This window comes from Vicugna pacos, chromosome 9 (genome assembly GCF_048564905.1).
Source record: "Vicugna pacos chromosome 9, VicPac4, whole genome shotgun sequence".
In the NCBI taxonomy this organism is placed as follows: Eukaryota; Metazoa; Chordata; class Mammalia; order Artiodactyla; family Camelidae; genus Vicugna; species Vicugna pacos.
The window spans coordinates 15,913,742-15,923,358 of record NC_132995.1 but is presented as its reverse complement, the minus strand read 5'-3'; the positions used below and the strand labels follow the sequence as shown (position 1 = coordinate 15,923,358).

The 9,617-nt window shown below is 47.1% G+C and overlaps 1 long non-coding RNA gene and 1 pseudogene across 1 annotated transcript; one reads left to right on the top strand and one right to left on the bottom strand.

Annotated features, from left to right (window-relative positions):
* The first annotated feature begins 1,141 nt into the window (after positions 1 to 1,141).
* On the top strand, positions 1,142 to 2,605 carry LOC140698434 (histo-blood group ABO system transferase pseudogene; annotated as a pseudogene).
* Positions 2,606 to 4,070: 1,465 nt separating this feature from the next.
* LOC140698100 (uncharacterized) lies at positions 4,071 to 9,614 on the bottom strand. The gene is made up of 2 exons (XR_012075549.1): positions 9,554 to 9,614; positions 4,071 to 5,391 (listed from the first exon to the last, which is right to left on the bottom strand). It is a non-coding gene; the product is annotated as an uncharacterized lncRNA (long non-coding RNA).
* Between the last annotated feature and the right edge of the window lie 3 nt (positions 9,615 to 9,617).

The window sequence follows — 9,617 nt, the reverse complement described above, 5'->3', positions numbered from 1 at the left end:
TATTCCAGGAGATACATGTCTGGAGTTGCTAGGATATCAGAGGGAGGCAGGGTCTGAAATGGCAATATGATAAGCCCTGAGTGAACAGAGGGCACGGTCTCAACCTCTCTTCACTATCTGGAGGCCTCTGTGTGAGGGACAGCAACATGTGAAGTCTAATGCAGAAAACCAAACGAATCTGACTCAAAAATAATAATAATTATAAAACCCAATAAAGGGAACTTTAAAGAAGTTCTTTAAACTTCAAAGAAGGCCCAAGTGAGACAGAGCATCAGAATACAGGATATTTGGAGTCTGGCTGCCATGTGATTGTGGACCAGGACCGCCCTCTCTGAGCCTGTTTCTCCATCTGTACAATGAGGATAATATAATATTACAGATTTGTAACGATTCAACAAGATAATGCACTGTAAGATTAGCAGCCAAAACCTAAAAACAGCATAAGGCTGGACCTAAAAAGTAAGTCCTCAGTGGTTTTTAAGTAATTATTAAGGGAATAAAGGAAAACAATCCTTAATCTGTAGATCTTCTGTTCCCTCTACCCAGATCATGGCTCCCAAATCAGGACTCCCAAAGACTGGCCCTTGTTAGCCTGTAAGGATATGATCATGAAGACAGTCGGATCTTGATTTTATGGACTTTTCAGGAAACCCAGTATTTAGCTCATGGCTAGGAGGTGTCAAGGGAAGGCCAGAGCACAAGTCCTGACCCCCTGGTCAGGCTGTCTGGTGGCTGCTGCCCTGCCCTACTTTCATCACAATCTTTGTCCTTGACCTATTCAATGGACTCCCTTGAACCAGTCCCCTGATCTGCTTCAGGTGCCCTGACTCTCTCCTGCACACAAGTCCTTAAGTTCCAGCCGTCTGTTGACTAATTCTTTACACCTGGTTACTCTGACAGCCCCTCAGACACTGTAGAAGTTCTACTTGGAACTGATCTTTCTCTGTAGGGCACCCCAGAAAGCCCTTGTGCCCAGGTGCCCCCTTGCAGTGGGGTCAGGCCTCAGGAGAGACAGGGCTGCTGGAATACTGAGCAGGGAGTGGGGGTTGTTCAGCCTCACTCTGCCTCTGGGAGACCACCGAGGGGAGCAACCCTCATATCCTGGAGGAGACCAGAGGTGGCATTCTTCTGTCATGTGGGCATGGCCCTGCCACTACAGTGACTGGCTGGGACGCAAAAATGCTGCTCACTTCGTCGACTGAACTTTCTTCTCCTAACAGCTTTCATCATGACTATCTGTGGCTATTGTTACCTGAAGCCCAGAAGCCAGAAGCTGGAAAGCATCCAGGCTGGGGCAAGCACGACTGTGAGAGAACGCCACCACCTGCAAAGTGTAAAATTATCAAGCATGGTGTATCCTCAGCCACATGTTAATACCTCCTAGGAGAGATGTCCTTCTTGTGACCCCTTGGCTGGCTCCCATCATTTGGGACAGGACTTTCAACACTGACATCCTGAATGAGCAGTTCCGGCTCCAGAACGCCACCATTGGATTAACTGTTTGCCATAAAAAGATACACGACCTACCTGAACCTGTTCCTGGAGACCACAGAGATGTACTTCATGGTGGGACACAGCGTGAACTACTGTATTTTCACTGACCGCCAGACTACGTTCCTCACATTCACCTCCAAAAAGGACAGCAGATAGTCATCCTCAAGGTCCAGAGCTATGTTAGCCGGCAGGACGTCATCATGCACCGCATGGAGATGATCAGCAACTTTATTGAGCAGCGCTTCCAGCAGGAGGTGGATTACCTCGTGTGTGCAGATGTGGACATGGTGTTCAGGGATCACGTGGGTGTGGAGATCCTCTCCTCATTGTTCAGCACCCTCCATCCTAACTTCTTTGTGATAAATCGGACAAACTTCCCTTATGAACGGTGGCCTCAGTCACAGGCCTATATTCCTAAGACGAGGGGGACTTTTATTATTCAGGGGCCTTATTTGAGGAGTTGGTGCCGGAGGTTTACAGACTCACCACCTGCCATGAGGCAATGATGGTTGACCAGGCCAATGACATCCAGGCCTTGTGGCATGATGAGAGCCACCTGAACAGATACCTGCTTTACCACAAACCCACCAAGGTGCTCTCCCCTGAGTACATGTGGGATACGCGGATAGGGGAGTATATGGATTTACAGCAGGTGATGTATATGTTCAATGCTGTACATCAGTTTAGAATTAAGATCATTTGGAAGGATGACCAAATGAAAAACTGATGAGCAGAGCTCCTGGAAGGGCTCAGAGAGGGCCTGCACTCAGCCACCCTGAGTCTTCCTCCTGGCCTGCTGTTCTTTATTAAAACCAGTTTTAGCAGAAAGGATATGACTCTGCTTCCTTTCCCATCTGGTGGAGGCCTAGCACCGCCTCCACAAGCTTAGTCAGGCCCAGCCCGTCCCCGCCCCCACTTTTCTGCCGCCACCAGCCAATTAGGCTGGTCTGATTCCTGGGTTCAGGCAAGTTCACAAAGTGACCACTACCTTTAGCTTCTTATTATGTTCTCCTAACACCTTTACTAATACACTAATATTTCAGAAACATTTGCCATATCAAATTACCCCAGTTACAAGTTAACCAGAGAAATCTCACTAACCAGAAAACCATATTCCTCAAACAATAAATAGTACACTCTCCCTGGGCTATATGTAAAGCCCCTTTACATTCGAGAAATTTTTCTACCATATAAGTTTGGTGGCAATCAGAACTGCCTCCCACTTATGGGGACTGAAAAAGCCAAATACTTGGTTTCCGAGGCTCTGCTTTGGTGTGGATGCAGGCATTTGATCTGTATTTGATGACCAGATGCCTCTGCCCCAAACTTTGGATGTAGGTGATCGTGACACAGACAAGCGTGGACAGTGGAGGCCCAACAAGCAGGTCTTTACGAAGCTTTGGCCCCCTGACCTCCCTTATTCCTCCCTGTATGCTGAATCCAGTTCTCCAGCTTTCCAGGGATTCCTCTAGGCTTCCAATAAATTATTTTTCTACTTAAATCAGCAGCAGTATGTTTATTTGCTGGCTATTATAAACCCCAAATAACAGACGCAGAGATGTGCTGCATAAACAGCTAGGTAGTCTAGGCCCAGTTTTGTCTGTCAGGAAGTGTTGGACTTTTTTCACACCAAATTGGGCTACAAAAAGAATTTCTTTTAATAAATATTTTTAGAACAATGATTTAATTCTCCATTATAAGAATACAGAAAGAGAAGAGTAACTTAAATCCAAGTGGGTAGAAATTTTAAAATGCTAAACATAATAGAAACAGAAAATATACAGCAGAGAAATTTAACACTAGGAATGGACTTTTAATGGAGTAATTAACAAACCTCTAGAAAGACTGATCAAAAAATAAAAAGAGAAAACTGAAATTACCGATATCAGGTATAAGCAGGGACCTCACTACAGATTTGATAGACATTACAGGGATAACAAGTGACTATGAACATGAAGAAAATTTCACTTCTGTGTAGTTTTCCTGTGAATTCTATCAAAAAATAAGGTATTTTACCAATGCTACACAAACTCTTTCTGAAAAGGAGGAAACTTTTCCTAACTCATTCCGTCAGGCCAGCATTACCCTAATTACATGAAAACGTACTACAGAAATGTAAAAATTAATATTCCTCAGGAGCATAGACATAAAAATCCTTAATGAAATTTTAGGAAATCAAATCCAACCAAATATAAGAGGATGATCTAGCACGACCACCTCTTTGAGTGGAGTTTGTCTCAGGAATCAAGGTTGGTTTAACATTCAGAAAAGAATGTAATTCACCATACTGGAAGAATAAAGGAGAAAAGCCATAAGATTATCTCAAATCTATGTGCAGAGTAACTGACAAAATTCAACACCCCTTTCCAAAAAATCTCTCAGCAAAATAGAACTTGGAGGAATTTTCTTTGTGATGAAGCAAATACATGAAAAACTTCCAGCAAACAGAATACTGAACACTTTTCCCCTAAGATCTGGAACTGGAGAGCATGTCCATTGTCTCCACTGGTATTTAATATTTTACTGCCTGTCAGAGAAAATGTAAACGTAATCAAAAGAAATAAAACGCATACACATTTTTAAAAAACAGGTACAAATTTCTTTACTCACAGAAACAAGAATGTGTATGTAGAAAGTCAACAGAAATCTACAGAGATGCTACCAGAAGTACAGAGTGAATTTAGCATGGTTCCAGTGTACAAAATCAACACATAAAAACCAACTGTATTTCTGTATACTGCCAATAAACAACCGAAAACTAAGATTTAGAAGATACCATTTACAATAGCATTTTTTAAAGATCATGAAGTCCTAAGGAATAAATTAGCAAATACTGTACCTCTGCACTCAGAGCTACAAAACAGGGGCTGGCAATCTTTTGCTGTAAAGGACCAGATAGGGAATATTGCAGGCTTTGCAGTTTATGCATGGCCTCTGGTGCATATTCTGTTTTTCTGTTTTGTTTTCACAATATTTTTAAAATGTTAATACCATTTGAAGCTCACTGAGATAACAAGAACAGGCTGTGGGCCAAATCTGACCCATCAGCTGTAATTTGTAGAACCTGCTACAAAACACTATCCGAGAGAAAATTTTTTTCATACGATCGAAATACAGGGAAAGTTGTACATACTCTGCGTGGATGAGGAAAGTTAGTACACTGTTCATTTCGGCCAAGACCCTGAAAGCTGTTCTATGGACTTATTACAAGAGTCATTGGTGCCCTTGGGGCATAAGGCTGGTAGGTGACCAGGGAGGCTCCTGCACCCACCTGGTGCATCTTTCACAGCTGCGTGGTGCAGCAGCAAGGCTCATGTTGAAGAGACTTGCCTGATAGGGGTGTGTTACCAATTGGCAGTCCCTGTTCTACATCTTCTGAGAGACTAGAGCCTGGTGTGACCGATAGTTGACTTAGGAATTAAGCCAAAGACCTCCTCATAGGCAGTGACTGTGTTCATTACTGGTATGTAATTGTGCTAAGTTTCAAAAATGGTAATACATGATGTGTACCTGTTGAGGAGGTTAAATGCATGAGCTCTGGAATCAGACAGCCTGGGTTCAAATTCTGGCTGGGCTACTACCACCTGTGTGACTCGGGGAATGTCCTAAGGCTTAAATGCTGTTTTGCCAACTTGTAAAAACAGGCAAAGAGAAACTGCCTAGTGGGAAAGGATGTGTTGTGATGCAGTATCCCTCTCTCTACATCAGAAAACTTCATAGTCCAGCTGGTGATGCTCGTGACACTTGCCTTTCCAGGGTGGCTGCAAAAAACTCCCACCTGGAACTGGAGAGGACCTGGAGCGGCCTTGAGGAGGTGGTGTTCTGAGCCTTGACCTACCAGCATGGAGCGGGTGGGGTAGGTTGCAGGAGTTAAGTGGGAGCATCTCTGGTGGTTGCCTGAAAGGAAGAGGCTGGGGTAGATTCACACCCCAACCCACCCCGCCCCCAGCACGTGCCCTGCTGCAGCCATCCCACACTGGCTGGGCACGCAGGAACCATGTGAGACAGGGTGGAGCCCCAGTCTCCCCAGCCTCTGTCTCTCTACCCCAACCTCCCACAAGCTAGGCCCCACCCTGGCAGAATCTAGGCTGCTCTCCTGCTCTGGCTTTGAGCGGGCTCAGCCCTCCAGCGACGATAGAGGAAAAGGCCGGACCCCCAAGCACAGGCTGCCTGTGCTCCTGCCCTCAAGTCAGGTGCTGAGGTGCCTGCAGACAAGGTGACCTGGGTATGGATGACAGATATGCAGGCTCTTGAAATTCACAATATTGAAGTCTCATCAAACCACCAGGTCCTTCTGGTGCCAAGCACTTGTGACCACCAGCAGAAAGTCAGAAAGCACTGGAAAGTCCTGTAGGGGTTTGTCCTCTGGGTCTTGCCTTTGTCTTTGGCACTTTTTCCTCTGGTCATTCACTGGTTCGCACTTAGCCGGTGTGCTTTCTCTGTCACGTGTTCCAGTGCTGTGCCACAAGCCAGGCTGAACTGTACATGGTTCACCCTGGAGGAGGAGGGAGCTAACAGAGCTTCCAAGTTGCACCCCGTTCCCCTAGGATCAGACAACGCACCCACCACCCCTAGTGGGCAACTTCCTCAGCAGGCTTTACTCCTGCCCTGTCTGTACCTCTGGTTACACCTGTGTTTCCCTCCTGGCTGAGATCACCCCCACTGCCCCTGCACCTCTCTTGGCCCTTTTCCCAGGTGGTTCTACATGGATCCAGAGCCTTTGTGCCTCAGTGTTATGTACCCTAAGAGGCAGTATCAGATCAGGCAGCCTGAGTGCTCCTCTCTGAGGGTCCTGAGGGGCTCTCTGAAGAAGCCACTGCTGTCAAAATGTCTAGCCACTGAGGAATAGTGATGATTCCCCTGTAGGGGCACAAACTGACTCTCCTCCTGCTCTGTCACCTGATTAGGCACCTCTATAAGGCCTGAGCCAGCCAATCACCCTCCAGATCCTCACTTGAAGGAATCTGAGCTGAAGAAACAAAGAGTGTGAAAGAAAAGGATATCTAAGGAGGAAGGCAGTCAAGAAGTGTCCGAAAGGCAAGACTACCAGAAAAGGGGCCCCCATACCAGTGAAAGGGGCCCCATAGCACCTAGGTTCCTGATGACAAATGAAGTTGTCACATAATTGGGAGCAGCCCTGGGCCTCTAAAAGGAAACCTCTCTTCCAGGAAGATAGCTTAGGTAAGAAACCACAGACATCTTCTATGAGCTCATTCACCAAAGGCCATACCATCACTAGCTCATACTGCCCTGCTGGGGGTTCCTACCTCTTTGCAGGGGCGATCCAGGTGTAGCTGGCCTGTCTGGCCGAGCTATATTCTGCTTCCTATAGCCAGAGACGTTAATAAGGAAAGAGCTTGATAAAGACCATTGACTCAGCTCTTCAGCCTTATTAAAGTCAAAGAAGAAGACTCAGAGAGGAAGGCTTTCAGATACTTTGTCAAGGAGAAATTCTCCACCCACATCTGGCAGTTGTGGGCTCTGTAAACAGAAAGTTTCAGTGTCGCTATTGCTGCCACTTGCTGATGCTACCGCCACTGTGGTGAGGTCAGGAGGAGCTGCCTCAACCTCCTACCTTCCTTGTATGGTCAGTGCTAAGGACCTGGGCTTGGGGAAGAACACAGACCCAATGGAACCACAAGGTTGGAGGATAAAACTGAGGCCACATCAAACAGCAGTACCACTCAGCCTGCCCGTTCTTTCTCCCTGTTTTTTTGTGGGGACTGCAGTTACATGGCGACCGGCCACCTTCCCCTGGCAGATTCCAGAGACCATCAGATTAGCAGTCACTGATCTGACTGACCTGTCTGCCCCTGTACCCATCCCCTACACCAGATATCGGTTGTGACGTGAGATGCACAGTTTCTAACTCTCCTTCTTTTGCTGTTCCTGCTGTTTCTTACTTTGGATTCCAACCCATATTTGGGGTTCCACTTAATTAATGAGAATGAATAGAGGCCCTCTGCATTCCATTCCCTGTCATAATTGCAGGATCTTGTCCCCTTAAAGCCTACCTTCTATAGAACCAAATCACCTATACCTATGTGTGTGGGTTCTCCTCTCCCTTTTTTTTAGACTCCTCTTCAAGTCCCTTTCACCAATGTCCCTGACTTCACCAGCCAGCCCCTCACTGCTTCTGCAGGCACTGCCTCCACCTCACTCAGCCCGTCTGCAGACTAGAGCTTCTAGGGTGCTTTGGATTTTGGTCCAACTGACGTGGACACCACTCTGCCTCCCCAGGCTTTCATCTTCAGGTCTCCCCCAGGATCCAGTGTGAGCTCCCTCACGTTTTACCAGGTCTGCCCCAATGTGGAGCAGATCTCCCTGCAAAGGCCATAGTCACCACTAGCCTACCTGCTTTAATGATCAGCAGCCCTACCCAAACTTTCAACCTCCCCTTTGGGGCAGGAACCATTCTTTAGCTGACATTTGGGAGCCTATATGGATGGCAAAAGGAAGCCGCTCTCCTCTTTGTCCCTGTCTTTTCTGGCTCATCTACCACTGATTCTGCATTCGCCTCACTCTTCATAACCAGCACCTCTTCAGAAGTGGCATCCAAGCCTGCCTTTGACTCTGATGAAATCAATATGGATACCACACCCAATCCCCAGTCTTTTGTCTCCTTGCCTCCTCTTGACTGCTGTAATAGCCCTTACCTTTTGGGAAACTTGGCAGCCCCAGTAAAACCTCCATACTTTCCATACGTAACCTCTACTGCAACCTTGGACCCAGAAGCAGCACAACTCAGTCAGCTTTTAGGAGTCTGACATCCCCATCTTCCAACTTTGGCATCCCTGTCAGCACCCAGCCAGCCAACCATTGGCCCAGCCACTCTCTCTTGTTCTGGAGTTACCACCAACATGCACAGCGCTGAGAACTGCCTCTCACCTTTTGCCAATACCACTCCAGACCCATTTGCATTTATGGGATTTTCAGCACCATGGGTAGTGGCAGCTTTGAGGTCACTGTGCATGTCTCAGGTCCCAGCTCCATGTTGTAACACTCAGCTTTGGAGCAAGGCCACATGGGATGCTCAGCACACAGCTCATACTGGCGGAGGCTTAGACCTGAGCACCAGAGTCCTGTCAGCCTACTGCACCCCTGTTACAACTGGAGAGGCCAGCACTACTGAGAGCAAATCTGTCCTGGGAAGGACTTTCCTTCCTACCTATAATAAGAGCACCGAGAATCAGCCCAACCAAACACCTACTACTACTGGAGGAGACAGCATCACTGAGAAAGAACATGTGCCAGCAGACACTTCTGTTCCTCCTTCTGTTCAGATTGCCTGGGACCATTCAGCCCCAGGGTACATCTGTTGCCATTAAGGAAAGAGAACCACATCTGTGCTGGAGATACCCCTTTATGTGCCTACAGTCTATAGCTCGGAGGGGCAAGCACCTCACCTGTGGTTTGCGGCCATTATGTTCCTACCTACAGTCAGAGCTCCTGGATCCCACCTGAGCAGAGCACATGTTTTGCAATGGGAAGGGCCAATACCATAACCGTGTTTGGAGTCTTCTCTTTCTGCGTCTGATCTGAACACTTGGGGGCCACCTAATCACAGAAAACCGTTATTACTGGAGAAGCCTGCACCAGTGAGAAGAAATGCATGCCAGGAGATACTTCTGTTCCTGCCATCCATCAGACACGTGGCCAGAGCACATCGTTTGCTGTCTGAGAGCTAGCCATATCTGTGATTAGAAATGCTACTGTCAGAGCACCTGGGCACACACGCCAGAGCACAACAGCTACAACAGCATAAGGCAGCACCATTCTTGTGCTTCTGGATATTTAAGTTCCCACCATCATTCAGACTGGCTGGGGCTCATGGTCAGACCACATTTGTTGCAGTCTCATGGGACAACACCATACACTTTTAGGAAGACACTTCTATTTTCACCATCACTGAGAATACCTGGGGCCTACCCAGACAGAATACCTCCTTCGAAGTGGAGTAATGAACACCACTAAAGAAATATCTACACTTCAGCACTTTTGCTGCTATTTTTCAGAGCAAATGCAGCTCTGACATGGGCACAGCAAGCAGCAATCTCACCTTGGGGCACCTTTGTCACCTGCCCAGCTTTCTTTGGAGACAGAAGTGTTGGGTTGCCAACCCA